This window comes from Rhinoderma darwinii, chromosome 3 (assembly GCF_050947455.1).
Source record: "Rhinoderma darwinii isolate aRhiDar2 chromosome 3, aRhiDar2.hap1, whole genome shotgun sequence".
Lineage (NCBI taxonomy): Eukaryota > Metazoa > Chordata > Amphibia > Anura > Rhinodermatidae > Rhinoderma > Rhinoderma darwinii.
This window is the reverse complement of record NC_134689.1, coordinates 103,410,830-103,425,917: the sequence shown is the minus strand read 5'-3', so window position 1 is coordinate 103,425,917 and position 15,088 is coordinate 103,410,830. Positions and strand designations below refer to the sequence as shown.

Sequence of the window (15,088 nt, the reverse complement as noted above, 5' to 3'; positions counted from 1 at the left end):
CACCATTGGTTTCAATGGTGACGGAGCCGGTGCCCGTGGTTTCCGTTTGTGCACCGGATCCATCGTTTTTCCGGAAGCAATAGTAGTCGACTACGCTATTGCTTCCGGCAAAACGACGGATCCGGTGCATAAAAGAGACAAACGGAAACCACGGGCACCGGCTCCGTCAGCATTGAAACCAAGGGTGATGGAAACGGTGTTAGTTTGTGTCTGTTCAGGGTCCCGTTCTGATGGAAACCTCCGAGGGAACGTCAGAACGGGACCCCAACGCAGATGTGAACAGAGCCTTACTCGGATAAATTAACCTTTACAAGGTTTTATTCTATAATGTTTTTTTTCACAGCAGTGTCCTCTAGGGGGCAGCAAAGACTTTAGTCAGCAGGAAGCAAAGAAGATTTCCCTTTGTAGTGAACTTGTGGTGATGAGAAAGAGCAGCCTGCATGACTGGCATCCAGTGTCCCTCTGTACCTCCTCCAGTATCTTCTCAGAAGTCACTTGTCTTCCAGCCACACATTCTCCTTCATTCTCATCATGAAGCATGGTAAGACTGCCTGCACTGCTTGTCAATACTGCCCTGTGTGTGAACTCTTATCATCATTATTATTATTATTATTATTATTATTATTATTATTATTATTATTATTATTATTATTGTAATTATTGCCCATGACTTGTGCTGCACTTTAATAAGTGTCTACATAGTTTTTATTACTATTAATATTATTAACATCACTGATAGTAATCATAATAATAGTAATAATACAATTACTAATGTTATTAGTGTTATTATTGGGAAATTATTTGTTTTAACTGCATCAATTTCTGCTTCTGGCCCCATAATATAATCAGAAGTGAGTGTATTATGTCTATATACAGTACTACTAGTCATTCACAATATCACCCAGCATCGGAGACTTTTTTTTAATTTTATGCTGCTGCATGTAATGCGTGTGCGTGAATGTTGTCAATTCCCTGTTAATTGGTCATTGGGAATAGCTTACAATTAAAGTATACAGATGTAGCAGTGCTGAACTCTCTGGAACTACATTGCTTGTGTACCACCATAATAATGGGGCTTTAGCTGCTATTAGCACTTTCATCCAATTTCACAACAACTTTTTTTTATCCTTTCTCTTTCTTCACGATACTTTGTTAAGCAGTATTTGCATGAAAATCTCATAAATCTTGCATGGATGTGCGACTCACTGTATTCCAAAAGTCTGTGTGTGTGTAGCCCAAGTCTGACTCTCTGAGAAAAGATATTGGAGAAGGTTTTCCTGCAATGTGATATTGCTATGAGTTGAGCAAGATGAAAAACTCCTCTACCTATGTATATTTTTATTATTACATTCATTTCTGTTGAAATTGTAAGAAACCAGGTCAGACTTTGCAGCCTGCACAGTGTATACTGAATCATGAGTCAAGTAAAGTCCTCAAGTTAATATAACGTGTCAAATGTCAAGGCAAGCACCCCACTTCCCACTATATAGTGGAAGACCCTGAGGTGTTCAAATAACCTTATGATCAGGAAATAAATTCAGACCGTTTATTGACGTTTCTTATTTCTGGACAACATGGCCGAGCTTTTCCACTGACCCATAGTTGTGCGGAGTCTCTACAACTCCATAGTATGAAACCGCAGGCACTCTGTCTGCCATTGTTTTCACCTTATTATGAAGATATTTTGCCCAAATATAGGGGAGAATACTTCTGTAATACAGTATCCAATGGAACATATAACAATTTTCTTGCCCTATAAACGGCTATGAGTGTTGTATTTTGGCTTTGTACCTTTAGTTTCAAAAAGTATTTATTGGAATTATAAAAGCATAAAAAAAGAACAGGATATAAAGTTCAAAAATACAGCAGCAAACCCCATGCTGGGGGGGGGTGGAGTAAAAGGGACGGAACGGGAAGCAGGGGTAAGATATACATTATGGTACAATTAAACAATTATAACAAGAGCCATTAATAGGTACAAAAAAAAAAGTCACAAAGCCTCCTATACGTGAATGAAGAGTAATATGTAAAGTCGCCAAAGAGTGTTGATGAAACTTTTCCAATATTGGAAATCGGGTGAGTGGGAGGATAACCTTGGGTCGCACACCCTACGAAACGAATGAATAATTTCTAATAGCATCTAACTTCTTATAGACTGCAATGCGATTAATTTTTTAAATTACAGCACTGAAATCTAAAGTCGGAGAGCACCAGTTGTCAACAATGTAAATCCTGGTGGCTAAAAATATAAATTGGGCGAGCTTAAATTTAGCAAAAGGCATGCTAAGCGTTTCTTCTCCCAGTAGGCAAACGGACAAACTTGTAGGAATCGTAAGTTAACAAATATCAGAGATTAGTGTACATATTCGAGCCCAAAGGGTTGCTACCATGGGCGTGACCACCATATATGGTACATGGTCCCTTCAACAGTGCGTCCTCTGAAGCAACAGGGGGAGACATCAGGGTATATAGTGTGCAAGTGAGCAAGAACTAAGTAGGTTTTATGTAGGATCTCGATTAAGGTCTCAGCTAAGGAAACCTGCCAGCTACCCTTTCTGATAGTCTCTCAACACTGTTGCCACGTCTGTGTAGAAAGCTTGGAGCCAATGTCCTCCTCCCATTGTGACATGAAAGGAAGCCAAACACCTTGAGGGAGAGCATTAAATAGACCGTAAAAAGTGGAAAGTAGACCTATTCTGGAAGGGGAATAGATAATGAACCTTACCGTGGAAGTATGTGTTAGGCTTCGTTCACATCTGCGTCGGGACTCTGTTCATGGGTTCATTCAAAGCTTTCCATTAGGGGAACCCATGAATGAAATCCAAACTGAAACAAATGGAAACCATAAGTTTACGTTTGCATCACTATTGATTTCAATGGTGACGGATCCGGTGCAATTACGGACGATTTTACGGTTGTGTGCATAATAGGGTCTAACGTCACATTTTAGCGTCTGTATTGCAGTTAGAAGACCCCACGTGGTTCAAATATATTGAGCATAGATTACCGTAGAGTTAACAGTGAGTAGTCGCGTCTTGGGGCCGTAATACAGACACCAAAATGTGACCATATTAGGCCATACTCTGTGGTCTCCCTGGCCTAACTTTAAAGTTAGAATGTCTCCAGCAGGATAGAGTTAAAAGCAGTACAAAAAGGGCTACATAAAACGTGAAGGCCAAGTGTTTAGGACTCAGTTCATCAGCAGAATCAGTAAAGATGTAAAACAGGTGATTATATGGCCTTGTAAAATGTGTGCAGCCCATCGATCTGAATAAAGCATCATCACTCAGGAGTCAGGACTGAAGATTTTCTTTCTTGTTATGGCCATTTATGCTATTGCTTGGTTATTGGTCACAGACTCAAAGATCAGGATCACAAAGGGAGATTTTCTGAGTTACTTTTATTTATTTTTTTGCAGATTTACGTGAAAATAAAATTATGATTGATTATTTACACAACTTTTTATGGTGTGTTTCTATAACATCCTTTATTGATTAAAAAAAAGCGTACATTTTCCGCTTTTTTTTTCTTCTATTTTTTATCTGCCATATGGATATAGCCATCTTTATCTTGACTCTGATAACTTTATCACACAACAAAACCCATTGAAAAGGTCAAGTTAAAGTTTCTTGCCACTATTTAATGCGTTAAAAGTCAAGATAAAGATGGCTAGATCTGTATGTACATTCATCTAGTGTCACCAAATACTTTTGGTCTAATATAAATGTTTTAGTTTAATCCTTTTATTGGATTTGCTGGATGATATGATGAACTGAGTCTTCTATTCAATCTTGGGTACCGTATTTTTCGGACTATAAGATGCACCTGACCAGACCATAAGACGTACCCAGGTTTTAGACAACAGAAAATAGGAAAAAAATAATTTCTTAAAAAATAATTTATTCTGTTTCTCAACAGGATAGGGGCTACATGTGAGATCGCTGGGACCCCCAATAATAAGGAGAACAGGGGACGGTAAGTCACCCAGAGTGCTACGTGAGAAGTTTGGACCTCCAGGTTCTGTGTCCGGCTTATCTGTTCCACAGCTCCATAGAGATCAATGGAGAGCCGCTCACGCATACGCAGAACAATCCCATTGATCTCTATGAAGCTGCCGGACACAGAACGCAGAAGTAAAAGCTTCTCATGCAGCGCTCTTGGTGACTTTCAGTCCCCGTTCTACTTACCGATCACACATGTATCCCCTATCCTGTGGATAGGGGATACATGCGTTTTATGGCAAAACCCCTTTAAACGGCCAGGAACAGCGAAATTGCTGTTCCTGGTCGTTAGAGCAGCGTTTCTCCGCTGTAAAACACAGCTGACACCTGCAGTGTATGGAGCGGGCTCAGCGCGTGAGCCCACTCCATACATCATCCCTCCCCATGATGTGCTGGCACGTCGTGGGTCGGGAAGGGGTTAAGTAATGAAGCGGTCATGACGCCGGGCGATGCCGGGTCCCTTGACTGCGGACTATAAGACACAGGGACTTTTTAGCAAGATTTATTCTTGCTAAAAACTGCGTCTTATAGTCCGAAAAATACAGTATATAGTCTAAGAGACTTGAAGTCTTTACGCAAGCCCCCTAGGATGGTAGTTAATGTTTCTATGCCATTTTTCTGGTGTAAATATGAAAAAAGGTGCACATTTTTTGATCTTTGGACCAACTCCCCATTCTTGCCACTTTTCAAAAGTCGGTGGAGCTTAGCAAAAAGGGGAGTGGCCACCACAGCTTGACACATTTACTATAATAAAGCCAAAAACTGGATTAAATTATAGCAGAAATCTACACCAGCCCCGAAGATGCGAGAAATTTATTAGGGGCGAGCGCCTCTTAATAAATTTGTCGCGTCTTACTCCAGCTTGTTTTTTTTAATTAAGATTGGTCCAGTCTTAGACCTTAGGTCTTCTTTGGCATTTAACCCTTTCCCGACATCCGCCGTATATATATGGCGCACGCCGGGTGGGTGAATATGGAGCGGGCTCACGGGCTGAGTCCGCTCCATAGAGCGAGTGTGTCGGCTGTGTGTTACAGCCGACACTTCCGGGTTACGAGCGTTTTAGCGCGATCCCGCTTGTTTAACCCGTTAAATGCCGCGTTCAATAGAGATTGCGGCATTTAAATTACTAAAAACAGGGGGGCGACCCCCTGTAACGTCTTAACGGCCCCCCGCTGCGAGATCGGAGGGAGCCGTTAATTTGCACGGCTGCCTGGGGGCCTGACGAAGTCCCCCAGGTCCGCCATCTTGGTACTCCTATGAAGCTCTAGGAGGGATTCTAGGAGACTGTCAGAATCACGATATACTGCAATACATTAGTATTGCAGTATATCGTGCAAGCGATATAACGATCGCTGGTTGAAGTCCCCTAGGGGGACTAATAAAAAATGTAAAAATGAGTTAAATAAAGTTTTTTTTTTGTGTAAAAAAAAAAATTTAAATTAAAAGTTCAAAAAACCCCGCTTTTCCCATTTTCCCCCTAGAGCATAGTAAAAAATTAAATAAATAAACATAATTGGTATCGCCACGTCCGTAAAAGTCTGAACTATCACAATATATCATTATTTAACCCACACGGTGAACGTCGTAAAAAAAAAATTCTAAACACCAGAATCTCTATTTTTTGTTCACCTAATCTCCCACAAAAAAATGAAATAAAAAGTGATCAAACCGTCGTATTTACACCAAAAAGATATTATTAAAAACTGCAGCTTATCCCGCAAAAAAATAAGCCCTCATACCACTTAATCGATGGAAAAATAAAAAAGTTACGGCTCTCGGAATTTGGCGAAACAAAATAAATTTTCTTTTTTACACTTAGGTTTTTACTTGTAAAAGTAGTAAAATATAGAAAAAACTATATATATTTAGTATCGGCGTAATCGTATTGACCCATAGAATAAAGTTAACATGTTGTTTTAATTGTACAGTGAATTCCGTAAAAATGGCACGCAAAAAAACATGGAGGAATCACGGTTTTTTTTCATTTTCTACCCCACAAATAATTTTTTTCCCGTTTCCTAGTACACTATATGGCAAAGTAAATGGTGCTACGAAAAACTATAACTCATCCCGCAAAAATCAAGCCCTCATAGTACTATATCGACGGAAAAAATAAAGGCATTTATGGCTTTTGAAAGTTGGGGAGGAAAAAACTAAAATGAAAATTTGAAAAAGGGCTGCGGCGTGAAAGGGTTAAAATCATTCGTCGCCCATGAACATGCGCATTATGTGTAAGGGTATGTGCACATGGTAGCAGGCTTTTACGTCTCGTTTCAGTCGTAAATGCTCCTCCTCGCTTCTCTGACAGCCGTAAATTTTGAGCTGTGCTTCATTGAGTTCAATGAAGAACGGCTCAAATGACGTCTGAAAGAAGTGTCCTGCACTTCTTTTGACGAGGCTGTATTTTTACGCGTCGTCGTTTGAAAGCTGTCAAACGACGACGCGTAAATGACAGGTTGTCTGCACAGTACGTCGGCAAATCCATTCAAATGAATGGGCAGATGTTTGCCGACGTATTGTAGCCCTATTTTCAGATGTAAAACGAAGCATAATACGCCTCGTTTAAGTCTGAAAATAGGTCGTGTGAACCCAGCCTAAGGGTATGTTCACACGACAGCGTCCGTAACGGCTGAAATTACGGGGATGTTTCCACCTGAAAACATCCCCGTAATTTCAGTCCTAACGGCATGTGCAGGCGCTTGAACGCCGCGTCCATTACGGACGTAATTGGCGCTGCTATTCATTGGAGTCAATGAATAACGGCTCCAATTACGGCCAAAGAAGTGACAGGTCACTTCTTTGATGCGGGCGTCTATTTACGCGCCGTCATTTGACAGCGGCGCGTAAATATACTCCTCGTGTGAACAGACAAACGTCTGCCCATTGCTTTCAATGGGCAGATGTTTGTCAACGCTATTGAGGCGCTATTTCCGGACGTAATTCGGGGCAAAAACGCCCGAATTACGTCCGTAATTAGTGTGTGTGAACATACCCTAACAAACAATAGATCGGTCGGTCTCAACTGATCTCAATGTGCAGAGATCTATATCGTTAATGTTCCTAAGGGTATGTGCACACACACTAATTACGTCCGTAATTGACGGACGTATTTCGGCCGCAAGTCCCGGACCGAACTCAGTGCAGGGAGCCGGGCTCCTAGCATCATAGTTATGTACGATGCTAGGAGTCACTGCCTCTCCGTGGAACTACTGTCCCGTACTGAAAACACGATTACAGTACGGGACAGTTGTCCTGCAGAGAGGCAGGGACTCCTAGCATCGTACATAAGTATGATGCTAGGAGCCCGGCTCCCTGCACTGTGTTCGGTCCGGTACTTGCGGCCGAAATACGTCCGTATATTACGGACGTAATTAGTGTGTGTGCACATACCCTAAGAGTCCCTTCACAGAACCCCAGTCGTTTTTTTTTTTTATGTTTTTAGGTTAAGCACTCATTAATAAGTTATATTTTATAGGCTAGTTTTTAACAATATAATTTTGAGAATTTCCTATCAGTAGTGCCGGAAATGGGTATTTGTAGTCTTATTGGCAAGTAGAGGTGTTATATTGGCTATTAAAAAAAAACACGCTCTAGGTATGCCATTTACTTTGGCTTTTTTTCCCATTAATTTGAATGGAATGACTAGATAAATGTACTGTATTTGATATTTACTTGTAGTGCCACACGTGTTTTCCTGTGGAAAGAGTCCTAGGGTCTGAGAACTGTTCCTTTAAATAAAAATTTCCTGACAATAGCAGAAAAAGAATGCCAAAACCAAACAAGCATTTTCTGTTAATATATTGTAGTCTTGTATTTTATTTTGGATTTATATTTATGTTGTATTATGAACCATTTCAACTCTGCGTGCCGCCGTACGGTCGTGTTCAATTACTTAAACGATCTAATAGGTTCTGAGTTATAGGCATAAAGTAACATAGTAAGGTTGAAAAAAGACACAAGTCTGTCAAGTTCAGCTAAATAGGATGCAGTCACACGTGGCAGATTTGGTTGCAGAAATTTTCTGCAACTGAAAACCTGTTTCATTCATCTGAATGGAACTTGCAGAATTCAATACACCTGCTGCAGAAACAATCCCATTCAGATGAGTGAAACTGATTGACCATCACAGAAATATCTTCAACAAAATCTGCCGTGTGTAACTTCACCCTTGGCCTCCAGTGTTGAGCCAGAGGAAGGAAAATGCCATATGAAGTAGATACAAATAGTCTGATATTGGGAGGAAAACATTTCTTTGACAAATATGGCCGAATAAATACCTGGATCGACAACTTATCTCAACAATCTAGTTCACGTAAGCCTTTGTTCACATTAAAGTCATGGCTTTCTTTCATAATGGTGTCATGACATCTAGATAAATGGTGTCCAGAACAAAGTAACGGAGATTGGCAAACCTGGAAATATGGTTGCCGGAAATTGCATGAGCTGATAGACCAGGCATAGATAATAGGGGGAAGGGTCAGATTCTGTATACAGTATAAGTCACATGTAGTGCTCTCATGTTGTAATATTGACTGTGTCACAATCTGGTCCCTCTGGATCTCACCTGCAGGGTTGAGCGGGGAGAGGCAGCGTTGGTTTCTATATTTTGTTTATATTACAACTGCTGCGTTTTTTTGCAATAAAAATAGCGGCAGAACCTTGATAACACTGCGACATGTGAACACAGCCTAAAGACTAATGCACATGACTGTATTACAGCTTAACGTTGTACTGAGCCGAAATACAGCACTGATAGCAGTTTATGGAGCCAAAAATCGTTGCATGCTCCACTGGATACTATGTTATAGAAGTATTCTCCTCTATAAGTACTGCTTCAAGGGTAGAATAGCCTCATAATAAGGTGCTCTATGGAGGTTTCATAAAATAGCATACAGAGTGCATACGGTTCTGTAGTATGAAATTGTAGGGACTCTACACGCCACTGTACAGGGTCAGTGCAAACAACCTGGCCCAAGAGAATGAGACCTCAGCTTCATGAATGTTGTCCAGGAATAGGATACCGTAATAAACTGAATTTATTTACTGATCATAATGCTATTTGAATACTTAGGGCTTTTCCACACGTAGCGGAATTTTTGGGTATTTCCCGTCCGGAATTGCGGTCGGAAAATATGTAGAAATAACACAGTAGCAGCAAAGTGGGTGAGATTTAACAAATCTTATCCACACGCTGCATAAAATTTCCGACCTGAAATTGACCTGCCGTGTGTATTTTTCGTACCGCTGCATGTCAATTCTTGCTGCGGAAAGTGGACTGAATTACTGAGATTTTCAGAGGAGATGTCTCCATCTCCCAACGTTGAGAAAAACGCAGCAATATCAGCACCATTTTCTGCAGTCAAAAACACAGGACATGGTGCGGTTTCCCGCAGTGGAAATACTGCTAGTTTCTGCGGAATTGCTTGAGAAATTTTCTGCACCAATTTCGTCATGTGTGGACAAGCCCTTAGGCTACGTGCACAAGTGGAGTATAAGGGTATGTTTACACGGCGTATTATCAGACGTAATTCGGGCGTTTTACGCCTCGAATTACGCCTGAAAAGACGGCTACAATACGTCTGCAAACATCTGCCCATTGCTTGCAATGGGTCTTACGATGTTCTGTTCAGACACGGTGTAATTTTACGCGTCGCTGTCAAAAGACGGCGTGTAAAAAGACGCCCACCTCAAAGAAGTGCATGTCACTTCTTGCGACGTAATTTGAGCCATTTTTCATTGACTTCATTGAAAAACCGCTCCAATTACGTCCGTAATGGACGCCGCAAAAAACACGTGCTCTTGCAAAAACGTCTGAAATTCAGGACTCGCCAAAAGTGCAGGACACTTCCGTTTTTGGAGGCGTTTTTCATCGACTCCATTGAAAAACAGCTCCAAAAATGCCACGAAAAACGCGAGTTGCTACAAAAACGTCTGAAAATCATGAGCTGTTTTCACGTGAAAACAGCTCCGTATTTTCAGATGTTTTTGGTCACTACGTGTGAACATACCCTCATATTAACTCGTGGACTTTACTTGACTCATGATTCAGTATACACTCTGACCTGGTTACTTGTCAACAGAAATAATTGTAATAATAAAATACAAACTGTTGTAACGCCCCAGTATTAGGAAATATCCCCATCATGTCCATATATCACACTTAATGGATCTGTGTATAAAAAAAAGGGGATGGTGGCAGGGAAGAGGTACAGAAAGCAACGGGGAGAAGTATTAGGGTATGTTCACACGACCTATTTTCTGCCATTTTTCGGGCCGTAAACGCCTGAGAAATGGCCGAAAAATTGGAAGCAGAACGCCTCCAAACATCTGCACATTGATTGCAATAGGAAAAACTGCGTTCTGTTCCAATTGGCCTTTTTTTGCGCGGCGGTTTTGAAAAACGGACGCGTAAAAAAACGGACGCAAAAAAGAAGTGCAGGTTGTTATTAGAGGCGTTTTTATTGACTCTATAGAAAACAGCTCCAAAAATGGCCGCAAAAAACGCCAGTGGCTTAAAAAACGTCTGAAAATCAGGAGCTGTTTTCCCTTGAAAACAGCTCTGTATTTTCAGACGTTTTTGAGTTTGCGTGTGAACATATCATTAGGGAAGAAGGATGGTAGAATACTAGTAGTCCTTTTTCTGTTTATATTACTGTACTATTATAGAAGAGTGACATCCTGGTGAGAGCGTAGTTGATCCTCCTCTGTTGATCAGTGAGTCGGTTTCCATGGTACATGAATAGGATTCATTGATAGAATACTACAATGGTAAAACAGAAGCCTGACATGTGATCTCCATCTGGTACTTCAGTATAGTTTATTGTTGCCTTAGGGCCTGTTCACATCAGTCGTCTGGTTCCATTTGGGGTTTCCGTTCATCCATTAATAAGAAGAAGAATCTTTATTTATATAGCGCCAACATATTACGCAGGACTTTACAATTTAGAGGGAACATGAACAGACAATATCAGACATTACATAGTGACAAAGTTTATTTACAATTCAAACCTGAGGAGTGAGGAGTTTACAATCTATGAGGAAATAATGGAGACACAAAGTGTAACAGTTTTTGTTCTGTACAATGGTCCAGCCATCTTTTATACACATGGGGTAGTACACATAAAGCTGCATGAGCCGGTCACCAGCCAGTATCCGTGTATGACGGACATGAAGAGAAGGAGTGTGAGGGAATCTTATTCTGATGACTAATCTAAAAGGGGGGCCATGGAAAGGAGTCAGATTAGGGAATGTTATAGGCAAGTCTAAAAATGTGTTTTCAGGGCATGTTTAAAACTGTGGATATTGGGAATTCATCTGATTGTCTGGGGTAGCACATTCCAGAGGACTGGTGCAGCACGAGAAAAATCTTGGAGACGGGAGGGGAAGGTTCGGATTATGGAGGATTTTAATCTAAGGTCGTTGGCAGAACGTAGAGTCCGAGTAGGGTGGTAGACAGAGATGAGGGAGGATATGTAAGGAGGTGCAGCACTGTGGAGAGCTTTGTGGGTGAGAGTAATAAGTTTGAATTTTATTCTGAAGAGGATGGGCAACCAGTGCAGTGCAGTGCAGTGTAGCGATTGGTCATAAAGATGAGCCTGGCTGCCGCATTGAGGATAGATTGGAGAGGGCAGAGTTTAGTGAGGGGAAGACCGACTAGTAATGAGTTACAGTAGTCAAGACGAGAGTGAATCAGAGCAACAATAAGGCTGGGTTCACACGACCTATTTTCAGACGTAAACGAGGCGTTTTATGACTCGATTTACATCTGAAAAGACGGCTCCAATACGTCGGCAAACATCTGCCCATTCATTTGAAAGGGTTTGCCGACGTACTGTGCCGACGACCTGTCATTTTACGCGTCGCTGTCAAAAGATGATGCGTAAAATGACTGCCTCAGCAAAGAAGTGCAGGACACTTCTTGGGATGTAATTTGAGCCGTTTTTCATTGAATTCAATGAAGAACAGCTCAAAATAATGCCCGTAATTGACGGTTCGCAAAACGCGAGTACGAGCAATTACGTCTGAAATGCAGGAGCTGTTTTCTCCTGAAAACAGCTCCGTCATTTCAGATGTGATGGTCGTTATCGTGTGCACATACCCTTAGAGTTTTGGCGGATTCCTCAGTAAGAAAAGGGCGGATTCCGGAGGTGTTTTTAGGTGAAAATGGCAGGAACGTGAAAGTGATTGAATGTGAGGAGTAAAGGAAAGATCTGCGCCAAAAAAATCCCCCGACATCGGGCATGCTGCTTAGGAGTTATGATAGTGCCACACACTGAGATGGAGACATCAGGTTTACGGAGGTTAGTAGATGGCGGGAACACAAGGAGTTAAGTTTTAGAAAGATTCATTTTCAGATAGAGAGAGGACATGATGTTAGAGACAGAGGACAGACAATCACTGGTGTTTTGTATTAGAGCAGAGGTGATGTAATTGGAAGAGTACTGGAAGCCAAATCTGCTGATAGTTTGTCCAATAGGGGCTGTGTAGAGAGAAAAGAGGAACGGACCTAGGACTGATCCCTGAAGAACCCCGATAGCAAGTGGATAAGGAGAAGTAGAACCATCAAATGACACACTGAACGAGCGGTCAGAGAGATAGGAGGAAAACCAAGAGAGAGCAGCGTCCTTGAGGCCAATAGAGTGGAGCATCTTAAGTAGGAGTTGGTGGTCTACAGTGTCAAAGGCTGCAGAGAGATCCAGAAGAATTAGGAGTGAGTATTTACCATCCGATAAAGCCGCCAAGCGATCATTTGAGACTTTAGTAAGGGCAGTTTCTGTGGAGTGTAGAGTGTGGAAACCAGATTGTAAGGGATCTAAAATGAAGTTGGCAGAGAGATAGCAAATAAGGCGAGGGTAGACCAAGCGTTCCAGGAGTTTGGAGATGAAGGGGAGATTAGAGACTGGTCGGTAGTTAGTCACACTTGATGGGTCAAGAGATGTTTTTTTTCAATAATAGATTTATAATGGCATGTTTAAAAGAGGAGGAATTGATACCAGAGGAAAGAGAGAGGTTAAATATTTTAGTCAGGTGACTAGTGACAGATGGGGAGAGGGACTGGAGGAGGTGTGAGGGGATAGGGTAACTAGGGCAGGTAGTAGGACGAGAAGAAGAGAGGAGCCTGGAGACTGGTTCTTCTGTTATTGGGTCAAATGCTGAAAGTGCAGAAGAGGGAGTGTGGGAGGGAAGGGGATCGATGTTACTAGGGGACTGGGAGATAATATCATGCCGGATGTTGTCAATTTTAACTTTAAAATAAGTTGCCAGGTCTTCAGCTATGAGATCTGTGATTGGCGTCTACACTTTAGGACTAAGGAGGGAGTGGAAAGTATCAGAGGCGTTTTGGATTATTAGATAGTGTAAAGATGAGAGAAGTGAAATAGATTTGTTTGGCGCGGTGAAGGACAGAGTTGTAAGTTTTGAGCATAAATTTGTAATGGAGGAAGTCTGCAGCCAAATGCGATTTTCAACACAGTCGTTCGACACATCTCAAGCACCGCTGAAGAAAGTGGGATTGAGGCGTGTGCCAGGGCTATCGTCGTCTTTGTCGAGTGGTTCGGAGTGTAGGGGGGGGGGCGCTGCTTCATTTAATGCATTCTTGAGAGTGTTGTTGTAAAGTTTGGCAGCCAGATTGGGACAGGAGAGGGAAGAGATAGGGGACAATGAGGATTGTAGACTGTTTGAGTTGCTGAGTGTTAATGGCATGTAGATTTCTGTATGTCTGATACGTAGGCATGACCTGAGGAGGCAGAGAATATTTGATAGTAAAGGAGAGAAGGTTGTGGTCAGAGAGTGGGAGAGGAGAGTTAATAAAGTCATAAACTGAGCAGAGCTGGAAGAAGACCAGGTCAAGCGAATGCCTGTCTTCATGTGTAGGAGAGTTAGTAAGTTGTGACAGACCAAGATAGGAGGTTAAAGATAGTAACTGGGAGGCAGATGGGGAGATTGGGTTATCAATGGGGATGTTGAAGTCACCCATGATGAGAGTGGGTGTTTCAGAGGATAGAAATTGTGGAAGCCAGGCAGCAAAATGATCCAGGAATTGGAGGGGTGAGCCCGGGGGGTGGTAGACAACTACCACTTGGAGGGAAAAAGGGTGAAAGAGTCTGAGGGTGTGGACTTCAAAAGAGGGAAATGTGAGTGAGGGTACCGGAGGAATGACCTGAAAAGTACAGTGTGTGAAAAGAAGTATACCTACTCCTCCACCATGCCTGTTCTCAGGTCTGGGGGCATGAGAGAACTGGAGACCACCATAAGATAGAGCAGCAGGGGAAGCAGTGTCAGACAGGTGTAGCCATGTTTCTGTAAGAGCCAGGAGGTTGAGAGAGTTAGAAAGGAATAAGTCATGAATAAAGGTGAGTTTGTTGCACACGGACCGAGAATTCCAGACCGCACAGTTAAGAGACAGGAGAAGACATACAAGGATTGGTAATATGATTTGCAGAGTTTCTATGTGTGGCATGTTCGTGGTTGAGCTTGGCAGAAAAGGGAGGACCAGGGTTGGAGATGTCCCCGGTAGCTAGTAGCAGGAGAATGGAGAGAGACAGCAGATGGTTCTGTGATTTATGAGAGCGATTTTTCTGTTGAGCAGTGGGATGAGATGGGTTAAGGTGATTGAGGAAAGTGAATAGTGAATGGGAGCTGTACATGGGCGAGGCAAGGAGAGAGGGACTGATGTGGACTGTTTTTTCCCAAGGCCTAAATGGGCGGTAGGATTGTAAACCAACAGCAGCTATAATGATGAGCGCGGTAGTGAACATGTTTGTTTGAATTTTCTTTGTAAACAGGTAAAATATTGAAGGTAATAATTTGAATGTGTGCAAGTGTGTTTGGTTTGGCAATGCAGCTTACCTGTCACTTACCCTGTCTAACTGCCAGGACAGTCAATGGGTGCGTGAAAATCGCGCCCAGCACACAGAAGCACTTCAGTGTGTCGCGCGTGATTCGCGCTACAGTTGTTAAATAAATGAAGGAGAAAAAAAGCACCACATTCATTGCAGTTTATAAGCATCGAAACCGCGTGTCATAAGGAAGGCATATGCATAAAAATCACGCAGGCACGCACCAAACGCTGATGACACATGGAACTG

The 15,088-nt window shown here is 42.1% G+C and overlaps 1 protein-coding gene across 3 annotated transcripts in view; it reads left to right on the top strand.

Annotated features, from left to right (window-relative positions):
* The first annotated feature begins 440 nt into the window (after nt 1-440).
* STK32A (serine/threonine kinase 32A) overlaps nt 441-15,088 on the top strand; it is a 224,000-nt gene continuing 209,352 nt past the window's right edge. For 2 of the 3 annotated variants that reach the window (XM_075860026.1, XM_075860028.1), the window contains exon 1: nt 441-541. The gene's annotated coding sequence lies outside the window, so the exon portion shown is untranslated. The remainder of the gene's footprint in view (nt 542-15,088) is intronic. The other variant, XM_075860027.1, reaches the window with a different exon arrangement.